Here is a 14,976-nt window from a genome sequence, read left to right as displayed (position 1 = left end):
GGTTTCAGTGCAATGTTTTCTTGCTTAGTTTTATGTGCATAAAATTTATATAGGGCGAAGACGCATCTTCATATATACATTTGAGAGCTACTTCCTCCGTCCTAAAATAGAAAGGCTTTTGATTGTATGAGATATATCATAATATTATGATTTTGATTGGATGATATATATCCTAATATTATGATTCTACACAGGAAGTTAGAATGTGTCTCATTCAACTAAAATCTCTTACATTTTAGGATGGAAGTTAGAATGTGTCTCATTCAACTAAAATCTCTTACATTTTAGGACGGAGGGAGTAGCAATGAGCTTAGCTTCTTGATCCAAGCTCAAGCTCGGCTAGGCTTTTGACACAGACACTAGTAGAACAATATTCTTCGACTTTTACACTGATAGAACAATATGAATAAATGAATTTGTTGGTCGAATATACCAATAAATTGTTCCCTTGTCGAATATACCGATGAACTCAAATTCTCTGGTCTTTCAGGGAAGCCTGCTCGTAGCCCTTGTTTAACGTCAGAGCAGAGCAGAGCAGCATGCTATGATAAGGCCAACACAAAAAATCTGAAGATACATGTTGTAGCCACACTGCCCATAGTGGTACTAGTTGCCATGGCCCAAGTAACCTCAATGGTAAAAGGCCCTGCGCACATGCCTATCCCTCCTTGAGACGTCTGAAATTTCAGTCAAGCATCATCATAAATTCGACAATGGTGTAAAATTGCAACAAGGAGTAGTACTTACTCCTACTACGTAGGAGTATTCAACACACAGGTCCATCATCATTCAACAAATCACATGAAACCAGATCAGGACAGCACACCAGCAAAAGTTGTGATCTGGACCCTGACAAATGCAACATGATCACCCGTACATTCTCTTCAAATGCAACTGAACCCTGACAAAACTCCATGCAAATGCAACATGTTAAAATTTAAGTACTACTACTCCACAAGTGATTCAACAGCACAACCAACCATCCATCTAAGTACAGTAAATAGGAGTAACTTCTAAGCTGTACCCCAGAAATCATGCAGCCAACAAGATCACACTTATATTATGCTCACAAAAGATAAACTGACACAAACTCATAAAACAATCCAACCATATTATATGGAACCACCAAGGTATACTAGATTGGGTCTTGTTAAGCATGAAAACTTGATATTTCCTTAACCAAAACAGAGTGGCCAAATTAAGTGACAGTCAGAAATTCAGGACAATGAGCGAAACTCTCTCTTCGGGAAGCTTTGGAGCGACTATCCAAAGAGGAGATACTCTCCATGTCCATGGCGATAAATGGCCTACGACACAGCCTCCTCCCTACTACTACCTCCCTTTCTGCAAGTATTGTGCACAGCATCAACAACATTTCCGTATCCTTCGATTGTGTCAGCATCAACTAGTATTTGAAACTCTGAGCTTACCAATGCGACCAATATTCATCCCAGACCGAGCAAGAGCAAGAGCCCTGAAAGCAGATTGAGCATCAGGTCCAGGTGTGTTTGTCTTGTTGCCTCCAGCCGCACAGAGCATAATGAGACAGAATTCCAGAAAACAGTCACCCAAGATCTGTCCATTTGTCCTATACTCCACGCAAGAACAATGTCTGCATACAAACCTTGCAACACAGTGCAACATCTTGAGAAACAAGCATAGCTGCATATGGGGATGACTCATCACAATCAGCTTTGATCTTCATGCCACCTCCCACCTGCAATAATTCAGAGGATGATCAATTTCAGCTAGAGAACCAACCAAAATAATCTAGAAGTACACATTAATGCCATCCTGACAAGTCAGTGAATAGGTGGTTAGACTGGAGACTGCAGGAATTAGTACTAGTAGCTGGCCAAAACAGTAGTTAAAATGAATGTGTCATTTGAAGGATGCGAAGATATGAGCAACTCCAAACATGCACGTAGTATAGTACTCTCCTTCACGGTCAGTGGGTCGAAGAGTATTATTCCCCACCTTAGGCTCCCTGGACTTCCTCTTGAGTATTTTACTATAGCTATTAAGTGAGGAAAAATTGACTATAGCTACTACTCCCTCCGTCCCAAAAAAAACCCAATCCTGGGTTTGAACCTGGACAGTTTGAACCTGGACATGTCCAGGTTCAAACCCAGGATTGGGTTTTTTTTGGGACGGAGGGAGTACACAACAATTACAAGTTGTGTCAAAATCAATTTCATGCCAAAACATCCCATGCAACTGCCCAGTAGGAAAACTGAACACGTTACCAATCCACATCCCAACCAGCAAAATGTAAGAAATGTTCCTGCTCCTCATCAAGTAAACACAAATAAACCTTCCTACATCATCGATCGAGAGCGTGCTAAACATGAAACCGTGAATCAAAAGGCACATCTATCATGTGTTTAGAGCTCTCTTCAAACAGCAGAAGTAATTGTCACCTTTTCATCCTCATTATAATCAAAACATACGGCAATCAAGACATACTAGTGGTGAAACTTGTATATGAGCAAAACAAATTGTTCTCAACGTACGGCAAGGCAATATGTTAGTTCAAACTCAACAGAATTCCAAAAATAGGTAACCCAAGATATGTCCGTTTGTCCTACGCAAGAACAATGCCTGCATACAAATCTTGAAACAACAGTACAACATAGTATTGAGAAGCAAGAATAGCAGCATACGGGGATGGTTCGTCACAATCAGATTTGATATTCATGCCACCTCCCACCTGCAATGATTCAGAGGATGATCAATTTTACTATAGTAACTGCAGCTAGAGAACCATCTGACATAATCTACACAGTAATGCAACCAAGTGTTTCCCTTCCAGACAAGCAAGCAAATGAAGTAGGTGGTTAGACTGAAGACTGCAGGATATGTATTAACTAGCAGAAACAATACTAAAGTCCACAACCCAAACAGCAATCTCATTAAGTAAAACACAGAGAAAAACTTGCTAAATACTAGTATGAAACTGTGAATCGGGAGGGAGGCAAACAGCAGAAGTAATTGTCACCTTTCTCATTCTCATTATAATCTGGCACAAGGCAATCAAAACATATTCCACTTACTAGGTGTTGTGGCACATGGCAGATCGGGTTGCCGGGGAAGGACTTGGAACTGCATCTCTACCGCTCCAAAGCCCCTGCCAGGAAGAGGGCGGGGGACGCCTACATCGGAGGAACGAGCAAAAAACCGGAGGAAATCAGAATCGATGTGTGCGAGAAAAAAACCATCAAGGTAGGAGAAAGGATTTACTACCACAAGCTAGCAGAGAGCACGGTGGCCAGCAGACTAATCCTGCAAGAAACTGAAACACAATCGACCAGACGATTCTATACAGACAGAAACATCTAAAAATTTGGGTGAAAAGACGCGAACCAGATCTGTGTACACAAACCGGACAGAACAGAAGCTAGGGGAAAAGAAGATTCAGAAGACGGACGATTTGCCACCACCAGGATTCAGAAAAAACAATTTCACAGCAAGATTCAGAAAACAACTTCACAAGAAGATTCAGAAGAGAGATGACTTGCCACCAACGAACTGAAACCAAGCAGGCAACACGATTGAGAACAAATTCAAACCAACTTATGGCGGTTCCATATATTTCACACTTGTCTATACTGTGGTTGTGGGGGTACATCCTCATATACTTGTGTTGCTGTGCTGTACTGTACTACTAGTGACATTACTCGCTGCTACTTGCTCCTTCAAACAGGATTAACATGCTGATTCGACTACTTGACTACTGCTACTACTGTAACTACCATCAGATCAGATGAACAACTAGGTACGATCGGGACCTCCTCACATGAACTTTCCGCTTGCCTTCATGGAACCAGGTCATCTTGGCGCAGCGTGCAGGTCTGGTGCAGAAGGTCATCGAGTTGGGCGATGAGCTCGTTGATGTGGTCCTGGAGCTCCTCGCGGGTAGAGACGGGAGGATCAGCGATGATGCGGTCGTTGTAGTCGCGCAGGAGGTTGCAGAACTCGACGGCGAGGACGCGGAAGGAGCCACCGGAGAAAGTAGCCCGGGTCCTGATTTTATGCTCCATGTCGCGGAGGAAGTCGGAGGCGTGGTAGGGGTCGTCGATGAGGCCTGGGAGAACCGCTTCCACCATCTTGAGCAGGTTGTAGGTGCGCCCCATCCTCCTGAGCCGCTCCCTGTTGACGAATTCCCAGGACGCATCGACACCGAGCTGGATCGCCATTAACTCGTCGATGACAGCAGCGTCGCCTGCCTGGATGTCGGAGATGACGACGACGCGGCGGGTGTTGAGATGTGATCCAAATTCATTTGCACTTAATAAAGGCCAGCTTCTACCGTAGTGAAGCGGGTTCCACTATATATATACCTCTTATAAGTCATCGTGCGGCGATGTAACCTCATCTCAGATATAATGAAGATATTTTGCTGGCTGGCGCCCGTGGTTTTTTCTCTCCTGTTTTAGAAGGGTTTTCCACGTTAAATCTCGTATCTTTTGTGATTGATTTATTGTTTTTTATTGTTTGTTCGCCTCTCCTTTCCTAACAGCGGGGGGCCGGGGCGACGCCGACCTCGCGCACGACTTCGGCGAGACCGCTCAGCTGGAGAGCCATTTCTCTCTCTCTCTCTCTCTCGATCGAATTGGGGGCGATTGATTCCCTACTTGTGCCGGGTATTTATACTAGAAATTGGGCTGAATAGTTTGAACCGGGGAGCGGGAAATCTGAAAATGAATTTGAGACAGCGAACGAATCCGTGGCGCAGCAATAGTTCAGATTGCTCGGATCAACGCGCGATCCGTGGCTCAACAATCCAACGGTCGTTGTGCGATGGGACTGGGAGGAGGCGCTATCCGTGTCGAAGACTCTGGAAGTCCGGAAGTTTCTGGAAGAGTGGATGCATGGGCCTCGTGGTCTGGTAGTATATGGGGCCGAAGTAAGGGAGCAGGCCGGGTAGAATCCACGCCAGCCCGCCCCGGATTTCAAGAAATGGTATAAGTTCATCTGAGGTCCCTTTATTTTACAACGAATCCGATTTTCATCCTTTGAACCTTAGTAAAAAAGCCGGACCGATGGATGACCCGGACGAACTCTCGTTTCAGCGGTCCACTGGTCCGACCGGTGAGCCGGGCGGTCCAACCGCCATTCACAATCTACATGTATACTACATACTCCCTCCTATCCACATGCTGTTGGTGCACTAGTTGTGAATTTTTTTTATTTTTTTATTTTTAATTTTATTTATTGAAATATTTACAAAAATGTTGATAGAAAACACGTGGCCTAGGAGATCTGCTTAACTCCAGTGCAGGTCCAAAGCTCGCCTTTAAGTGTGTTAGCGTGCCAGTTGATTTGATCATGTAATCAACAAGAAATAGAAGCAAAGAAACCGTGGTTAAATCTATAAATGATAGCCGATCGGCTAGATGCCGATGACATATCATTTATCTTTGAGCCGATGTCATATGTGTATCGATCGACAATCATGAATAAGTAAAGAAGAACTAAATCTACTCGATCGGCTGTAGATATTAACGATATATACTCCTTATATCGATATATACTTAAATCAAGTGATTGGGATAGATCGGTCACCATGCCGAGACAGTATAAATCACTTAGATTGAAATATATTTCAATAACAGGACTATAAATGTTTATAGCGTAGCTGATCAAATAGATCTAGCATGTATCGGCTTATACTCCGATACTACTCTATATCAGGATATTAAAGCATGTATAATATATCAAACAAAGGCCTAACATACTTAGATACAACAATATCTTGATATAAAGGGCAGATTTAACATGTCAATAAAGCATATAGAACAAATATAGTTAAATCAGATAAGATCGGCTGAAACTCCGATGCTATTCTAATCGGTAACTAGAAGGCAGGCTAGAGATCGATATTCTAAGCACGACTTAACAGATCAAACTCAACTGATACAACATTAAGTATGAAAAGAAGAATGATATCTAGACAATCAAGCCGCTAGAAGTTTCATAGAGTGGTAGATATCTTATATAATCTAGATCAACGTTAAAATCTAACCTAATCGGTTGCCCTCTGCTAACAGATGTTAGCCAATAGTAGGTTAGATGGCGATATTGCTAGAGATTATGTAAGATATATGATAACTCGACGAATTATATAAACAAGATTAGAGTATCATAAAGATGGAAGCACTAATCCCGAGAATACAAGTCATCATAACAAGTTTTACCTCTTGTTGAAGATCGAAACCGATGCAGCTCAACCCGAAAGCAAGAACTCGTCGAAACAAAACTAAAGCAAAAAAGGGTGGCGATGCGCCGAAATTGTATTGAACGTATGTGTTATCAATTACATAGGGCTCGGGGTCTATTTATACCCGAGAATTACAAGATATGCCCATACCAGACATGACTATTATCTCTAACAAACTCTAAGATACCATAAGTCTTTGCGGCAGACTTTTGCCCACATTTATCTATAAGGAATCTACATAAAATATCCTAATTAATAGATACAATTGCCTTCCCAGGACTCTATCCATGCGTGGCAATCATCTTGAAGCACATTAACTTGAACCCGATGTCGTACACAAGTCGTATTGTCGAAATCGGCTGTATCGGCTTACCTAGCCCGACTCAGACCCAGCCGATCCTAATCGTAGCCGATCTGGACTCCAGCCAATTCCTGCTCTGTTTCCGAACTCGGTCTCCGCCTCCGACTTCGCTTTGATCCAATCTTCTTTCATAACACAGATGTTACCAAATTTGGTTGTTAACAAAAAAAAAATTGTTATTTGAAAAATTTACAAAACTAGTTGCCTATCACCCTCCTTGAGGATGATTTTGCTGACGTGGCAGACAGTTGTTGGCCCTCCCGTAACGGTCGGCCACCGAGGAAGGGGAAATTTGCAGGCGGCCCCCTTTAGCCCTCTGAAGGCGATTTTTTACTGTACAGGGGGCCGCCTGCAAAAGGGACCCTTGCACAGTAGAAAAGCGCGCCGTCTGCAAAATGCCACTCCTCCCGTACAGTAGAAAAGAGCCCTCCCAGAGAGCTACAAGGGGCTACCTGAAAAAATGCCAGGCAGCCCTCCCAGCTCTTTTGCAGGCGACCCCCTAGAGCCAAAAATCGCCCTCTGGGTGGCGGATGGGGGCCGACTGCAAAATTTCAACGCCCTCGCTGTCCGGCCGTTATGGCAGAGTCAACGCCCATCTGTCACGTCGGAAAAAAGCCCTCTGGGCAAAAAGCCCTATGGGAAAAAAGCCCTCTGGGAGAGCGATTTTCGCCCTCCCAGAGGACGATGGGCGACTAGTTTTATAAAATTTTCAAATCAGAAATTATTTTTTAAATATTTTAATAAATAAAATTAAAAATAAAAAAAATCCACTAGTTGTTACCAAATGGGCCTCTAGACAACCCATCTGTGGCCCATTATTATAGCTTCCCGATCCAACCAGTCCGGTTCAATGCCCCGCACATTTGTGGCCCATTATTATAGCTTCCAGATCCAACCAGTCCGGTTCAATGTCCAGTTCGCCGAAAAACTAGCCGTTCGGAGCGGTTCGATTGCATGTTCGGTCTTTGAGTCTTTGAAGGAAATCGAACCGTGCTTACCTCTGGTTCCGGTTTTTTTAATCAAACCACCGGTTTTTTGTAGCGCCCGTTCCGTCTTGGCGCCCAGCGGGAAAACTAGCTCTTAAAAATCCTATTTGCGAAATCCGTTTCTTTGCTTGTTGTCTAGTGCCCGTGCCATCTCAGGTCTCAAATCCCCGATCCATCGTCGAGTTCAATCCCGAATCCAAACCCTTCCCAAATCAAATCCCTCCGCAAAAGTCTATTTTGCCTCCCTAGGGTTCGATGGGCCGAATCCCTCTCGGCCCATCTCCCCCTCCCTCCCCGGCTCTCTCTCTCTCTCTCTCTCTCTCTCTCTCTCTCTCTCTCTCTCTCTCTCTCTCTCTTTTTCTCCCTCCCTCTCCCCGCTCTGCCCGAGCGCTGCACACGCGTGCGCGCGAGCCGCGCGGAGCCGAGCCCTCCCTCGCGCTACCGCTTCCCGCCGACGCCGCTCAAATCCCCGCGCCACCCGTTGCTTCCCGCGCGCGCGCGCCGTGGTGGCCGACCGCCTGGTCGCCGCCGCCGTCAGCCTCTGCCGCGCCTGCCGCCCGTGTCGCCGCTCCGCTCCAAGCCGCCTCCGCCGTCTTCGCCGTCGTCATCGACTCGGCCCCGCTACTCCCCGCGCGTGCTTCCAAAGGATGGAGGCAGAGCTCCTCCTCATCGCCCTCTCTCCTTCCTCCTTTTTCCGAAGAGGAAAGGGGCAAGCCCCCTTTCTCCCTTCCTTTTTCCCTTTTCCCTTCCCCGCCGGCGTCATCCTCCCTGTCGCCGTTTTGGCCGCTAGCCGGAGCTTCAGCCCGCTGGCTCGACCGCCTAATGTCGGTTTCCCCCTCCCAAACCGACATTGCCGCCCTATAAACCCGAGCCCTCCCCAAACCAATCTTCCCCGTTTTCGCCCTCGCCATTGCCGCGCCCTGCCCTGTTCGCCTCCGCCGTTCGTCGCCAAAGCGCCGGGAGAGCCGGTGCGTGTGAAGGACGCGGAAGGGGACTCCGGGCGCTCGTCTACTTCCTCTTCCCCGGCCCGAGGCCGGAGAGATCGCTCCCGTGCCGTCGGCCTCTCGTCACTGCGCCCCTTCACCCCGCACGGTAGTGTCGCCCTCCGTTCTCCCTCCTCGTTCCATCTCCTCCCCTTAGACTCGGGTAGTAGCACGAGTAGCCTCCCCGTAGCTAGCTGGCGCCGCCCCGACCATTGCCGCCGCCCGCCGTGTGCTCGCCGCCGTCGCCGCCCGAGCTCGGAAGCGCCGCTCGTCGCCGGCCTCGCTCGGCGTAGCTCCGCCCAATCCGACGCTAGCAACGGATTCCCGTAGCCGCGTGGATGCTCTCACCGCCGGGAATCGACCCCTCGTGACCTCATCGCCGTTTCCCCCTTCTCCTGCCGCCGGTTGCCGCCGCCGCAATCCGCCGCCGTCGAGCATCCCCCGGCGAATCCGAGCCGTTGGCTCGTCTCCTCTCGTCCCGTGCAACCTCCCGGTGTGCTCGCTTTCGCCTGTATCGCCGTGGTTCGCTCCGCCGCTCGCCGCCACCGCCCGCCGTCCGTTTCGGCCGACGTCGTCGTCTACCTCCCGCCGGCCCGCGTGGCAGCCACGTAGGCGCCACGTCGGCGCCACCTCGGCCGCGACCGGGTCAAGCAGACCCCGGTCCGCCGCTTCCCTCCGCCCCCTCGCGCGCGCGGTCCACCGCGAGCCGTGAGGCTGCGCGTGGGCCCGCCGCACCGCGTCCTCCGCGAACCGCGCGCATGCGCCGCGCCCCCCTCCCCAAACCCTAGCACGCCCGCGTGCACCTCGCTCACGGTGAGCCGAGCCGCCGACAAGCGGGTCCCACTCGGGACCACGCAAGGATGGACCCGGCCCACCGGCTCTCTCTCTCCCCTCCCCGCCCGCGCGCGCCTTGGGCCGCCCTCTTGGGCCGGCCGGCCCATTAAGCTCGGCCGAGCCGCCCCTTTCTCTCGGGCCGCGCCCTAGCCGCCCGAGGGAAGTCTAATTTCCCTCCCTCTTTCTTTTTCTTTTTTTTTCTTTCTTTTTCAAAAAGGGTTTAAATAAATCCTTTTCCTTTAGACAAAAATCCAATAATCTTAGAAATTCAATATCTTCCCAACCGTAAGTCCGTTTGACTCCGTTCAACTTTCAAAATTCCTCAAATCTCGAGATCTATCTAATGGCATGCTTAGAGGTCAATAATAGGGCTTTATTTTCGCCGTTTGTTGAGTTGTCCCGTTTCGCGTGTAGTTCCGGAGCCCGAAGACCCGCAGTGCGAGGATTTCGAGGATCAAGCTCAAGATCTCGAGCAAGGCAAGCCACCTTTGAACATCTTGAGCCTATATTTGAACTTAATTAATTTGCTTGCAAAATATTATGCATTGATAGGATTGCACTCAATCTGTTCGCCCCGTCTGCAAGGCAGACCGGTGGGCCTACCCAACTTGTTGCATCTGATCCTTCCACTGTTAATTGTTATACCATGTTCCCTTGTAACCACCTAGTTGCGCCTCGATATTCGTGCACTCTGTGCGAGTATCGACGGTCGCCTTCAAACTTAAAATCTGAGTAAGTTCTTGGGTAAAACTTGGGTTTTTACAAAAGACTTGGAAAACCCGACACCTGGGTCGGTGCTTGCGAACTAAACAAATTTCCAAAACCGCGGACTAGGAAACATACCGGGAGTACGGTTTCCCGCTCTTGCACTTAAGGACCGTTTCCTTGGAATTTCATCCGAACATAAGACAAGTACGACCACATGGGTGGAATGGGACACCCCTGGCTGAGTAATTAGCTAATCGGGGGAGCCTTGATGCCAAGAGACATGTGGATTCGCCGGGGTGGTGTCGGGGAGGACCCCTGGGCTTCCTGGCACAGTATGGTCTGGGACCTAATCTGGTGTTGGTCTGGGACCCCTCTCGTTGGCATATGGTGAACCTGTGTCGGCTTTCGAAATGCCTTGTCATGAAAGCCTTAAGGTCTCTAGTCGTGGCCGTTCTGCACGGGCTGGATGATCCGGGTTAGTAATGTCGTGTGGGTAAAGTGTACCCCCTCTGCAGAGGTTATTAAACTGTCCGAACAGCCGTGCCCACGGTCATGGGCGGATGTGAGGTGATTCCTAGCGTAGTTTTGTGTGACTACTGCCTTGTGAAATTTTGCTGTTGTGAAATGGGTTTGATGTTTTGGAAAACCTGCGGCTGATGGGACCAGCCAGGCCCGGGTGGCCGTTTGAAAGCTATTGGCCGGGTGCCAATCTTGATCAATTCAAAAGACTGATACATTGCACAAACTCCGACCGGACGAGACGCACTTTCTCATCCGCGTCGTTTGAGAAGCACTCACTTAGTTGTTTCAGGAAAGAGTTCAAATAAAATCGATTGCAAAAACAACAGCCCTTCTTTGAAGCCTGCATTAAACACTTATTTCCCATGGCTTGTGGAGTACTCTCGTACTCACCCTTGCTCCATATAAATAATTCCCCCCCAGTTGCTGAAGAAGATGAAGCGGATCCCGCTGACGAGGAGTTCCTTCAGGAGCAAGCCGGCTACGATGAGTTTTAGGGTTTCGGCCTAGTTCCCAAGTCGCGCCTGTGATGTGTGGTCCAAGTCTTGGCTTCCGCGTTCCTTTTGTAATGCAGTTGTGAGCTCGGGATCTGTCCGCAGCCCAACATGACTGTACCCCTACTCTATAATAAAGAGACCTCTGTTGCTGTGATATTCTGTCTTCCTGTTATACCAGCACTGTTTCCTGGGACTGGTATCAATTAACAGGTTAATTTGGAGCGTCACGGGCTAGTTCCGCTCGGGACTAGTTCGGGGCGTGACAAGAGATGGTATCAGAGCACAGGCTTGGCCCTAGGGCGAAACCCGACGTATAGGACGACCCTAAGGATACTAAGTTCAAAACTACTTGCGAAAAGCTAAGGTTTCTTCTTTTTCAATAGTTTGTTGCTAAAATGGTTACTGATCTTTTCTCCCTCTTTCAAAATTGTAGATGGCAGTGAACGCCAGCTTCAGTTCCCACGGTTTTGGTGAGGGTCACCACGTCTTTCAGCTTCGTGACCTCGCCCGCTTCCTTGGCTTCTCGTGTCCCGAGTACACGGGGTACTCCGTGGACCGTGTTCCCCCTCGCTGTGAGCTCTCTGTGTATCTTTACCCTCGAGGAGGTATACACGGAGCTGGCCTTCGCCCACACCACTTCACTGTGGCCAGGCCCACTCTCCAGATCGCGTACCAGGACCTCTCCTGGACTGCGCTTCGTCGCTTGGCCCACGACTACAGCCACCGTCTCGGGGGCTCTGCCTTCCGGCAGCTCCCACGCCTTCCTTCTGGCCACGCAGACGCCAGGTACCCTTGTCCGTACAGCGAGTCTCAGCCAGTGCTGACTCGCATGGTTGAGCTTTCGGAGGCTCAGGCCACTCAGCACGACCTACTCCTTGAGGCTTACCGCTCCCTTGCCTGCCGCTACGCCGCTCTGGAGGCCCGTCTGGCCGAGGAGGGTGTCACCTCAGTTGACACTGTCTCTTGGGACTCAGGCCGCCTCTGCCACGCCAGCCACCTGTCCTCCCACAGCTCTCGCGGCTCTGCTCGCACTCCTAGTGGCCCGCGCTCCCCCAGCTCGCGTGCACCGTACTCACCAGTGTACTCCCCCTACCCACACCCAGTTAGCCCCTCCTACACCCCCGGACACACTCCCGTTGCTTCCTCCCGCCGTGGCCCACGCTTCATCCGCACTGCGCGGAAGCGTGTTGTTGGTTCTTCCACCGTGTTCCGTTTCGACTACCCGGCTCCCCCACCGCCAGCGGCCCGTGCTGCTGCCGGCCCTCGACAGGTTCCGCCGGTCCCTTCGCGTCAGCCGATCGACGTTTCTTCGACTGAGGAGCTGACTACAAGAGGCAGCCAGGCAGACGAGGAGTAGAGGAGGCAGTCTTCAGCAGCCGTCCGTGTGTTAGGCCCTTTTGTTCCGCCGCCAACTCTTTTGGAGTCGTGGCGAGGTAGTGCGTGCGTGTGTTGATGAGGGTGTTGTTTGGTAGTCTGGATCTCCTAGGTGGTGTGCGTACAGTCAAGCTCGGCGTAGCTCTGTGACTTGTCCACACCCGTTGTATCAGGTGTTTTTATGATTTGAAAAATCCAGTTTATGCCTAGTGCGTGCTATCTGAGTCGTTATTTATTTTGCTCCTTGCCTTCCTAAGTGCTTATCTGATTCTTACCTCGCCCTCTTCTGGGAGTTTAGATGGCTAGCCGCCCCCGCCGTGCTGCTCGTGCACCAGCCCGCCTCGGTTTTGAGGAAGGTAGAGTTGAGCCAGAAGCAATTCATGAGTCAGCTAATGAGCAGTCTCACCACAGCAACCGTTCGCACCGTACTGCTTCCCGTAATGCAGAAGTGGAACAATCCCACCGCTCACACCGCACTGCCAGTCACAATTCTGGAGAAGAACGCATCCCTTCCCCACCTCATGTGGAAAACAACATGCAACACTTGATGGCAGTTCAGACACAAATCTTGCAAGGATTAGCCGCAGCCATAGCCGGCTTTCAGCATAATGCGCATGGAAATGGTCACCCTCACATGGGCAACAATAGATCCAAGCTGACAGACTTCCTGAGGTCCCGGCCGCCAGAGTTCTCTCAGACCATCGAGCCCGTTGAGGCTGACGATTGGCTGAAGGATGTTGATAGAAAACTCAACTTAGTGCAGTGTACTCCTGTTGAGAAGACGCTTTACGCCTCTCACCAACTAAGAGGACCTGCTGCAGATTGGTGGGAGAATTACTGCAATGCACACCCTGAACCCACTAACATTACTTGGGATGAGTTTGCTACGGCTTTCCGTGCAGCTCATGTGCCTGAAAGCACTATTGACATGAAGAAAGAGGAATTTAACAGGCTTAAGCAAGGCCATAGTAGTGTCAATGAGTACCTAAGTCAGTTCAACAAGTTGGCTCGGTATGCCCCTGAGGAAGTGGACACAGACAAGAAGAAGATCAGGAAGTTCTTGAAGGGAATCACAGTTGGAATGAGGCTTCAGTTGCTTGCCCACGACTTCCCCACCTTTCAACATATGATCAACAAGGCACTTCTACTTGAGGATGCCAGAAAAGAGGCTACCGAGGAATATAAGAAACGCAAGTCTAACCATCAGGGGAATACTTCCCGAGGCGCACCTCGCCCTCGCTTTGGTCAACCCATGCAATATCACCAATCGGTCACTCAGACTAACCGCCAGCCAGGCTACGCCCCTCGTCCTCAAATGAACCGTCCGGCACCTCAGCCACAGCAGCGTGCCCCAAGTGGCAATACTGCGCCAAACAGTGTTACCTCCTTCAAGTCACCACAAGGACCGTCAGCAGTTCAGTGTTTTTAGTGCAACCAGATGGGTCACTATGCCAGACAGTGCCCTCAGAATCCTACCAACACCAACTTAGGACATGCTAATGGCAGCACTGCCAGAGCTCCTACTCCAACGACAGCTCAGTCTCGTCCTAGCTCTCAGGTAAGTGGACAAGGTTCTCGTGCTTCCAACAACCTTGGTCGAGGCCGGGTGAACCACATTCAAGCCGAGACCGCTCAGGATGCTCCAGACGTTGTGATGGGTAAGTTCTCTGTCAACTCCGTACCCGCAATAGTTCTGTTTGATTCAGGAGCTTCCCATTCCTTCATATCACAAGCTTTTGTGAAAAGAAATGGCTGGAAAACCCAAAATTTATGTGTACCAATGATAGTACATTCCCCTGGGAGGAATATAAGGGCAACTCAAATATGCCCGGAAGTTAACCTTAGAATTGAGGGAGTTGACTTCCTAGCCAAACCGATAGTCTTAGACTTGCAAAGCTTGGACATCATCCTAGGGATGGATTGGTTGGCTAAGCACAAGGGACAGATAGATTGTGCCGAAAGGTCCATCACCTTGCAGGGACCTGGGGAAAGCAAGTCTGCTTTATCTCTAACACCCCTACCGCAAGTCGGTCTATCCTAACCTGTTTACAAGTCACCTCCTTGGAGTCGGTGCCCATAGTCTGTGAATATCCCGACGTATTTCCGGAAGAGTTAACGAGTATGCCACCAGACCGAGAGATTGAGTTCGCCATAGAACTGGCACCAGGCACCGCACCAATTGCAAAAAGACCCTACCGAATGGCAGCTAATGAGTTAGCAGAAGTCAAAAGACAAATCGAAGAATTGGAGAGTAAAGGTTATGTGCGACCTAGCTCATCCCCTTGGGGAGCCCCAGTGCTCCTGGTTAAGAAAAAGGATGGCTCAGAGAGAATGGTGATCGACTATAGAGCCCTGAATGAAGTAACTATAAAGAACAAGTACCCGTTGCCATGGATTGACGATTTGTTCGATCAACTTAAAGGAGCAAGAGTTTTCTCTAAAATTGACTTGAGGTCAGGTTACCACCAACTGAAAATCAGATCTGAAGATATCC

The 14,976-nt window shown here is 49.4% G+C and overlaps 1 pseudogene; it reads left to right on the top strand.

The window, feature by feature from the left end:
- The first annotated feature begins 1,302 nt into the window (after positions 1 to 1,302).
- On the top strand, positions 1,303 to 2,028 carry LOC127761366 (uncharacterized; annotated as a pseudogene).
- The last annotated feature ends 12,948 nt before the right edge of the window (positions 2,029 to 14,976 follow it).

This window comes from Oryza glaberrima, chromosome 2 (genome assembly GCF_000147395.1).
Source record: "Oryza glaberrima chromosome 2, OglaRS2, whole genome shotgun sequence".
Classification (NCBI taxonomy): domain Eukaryota; kingdom Viridiplantae; phylum Streptophyta; class Magnoliopsida; order Poales; family Poaceae; genus Oryza; species Oryza glaberrima.
The sequence above is the reverse complement of the archived record's forward strand: the minus strand, read 5'-3'. Positions and strand labels throughout refer to the sequence as shown.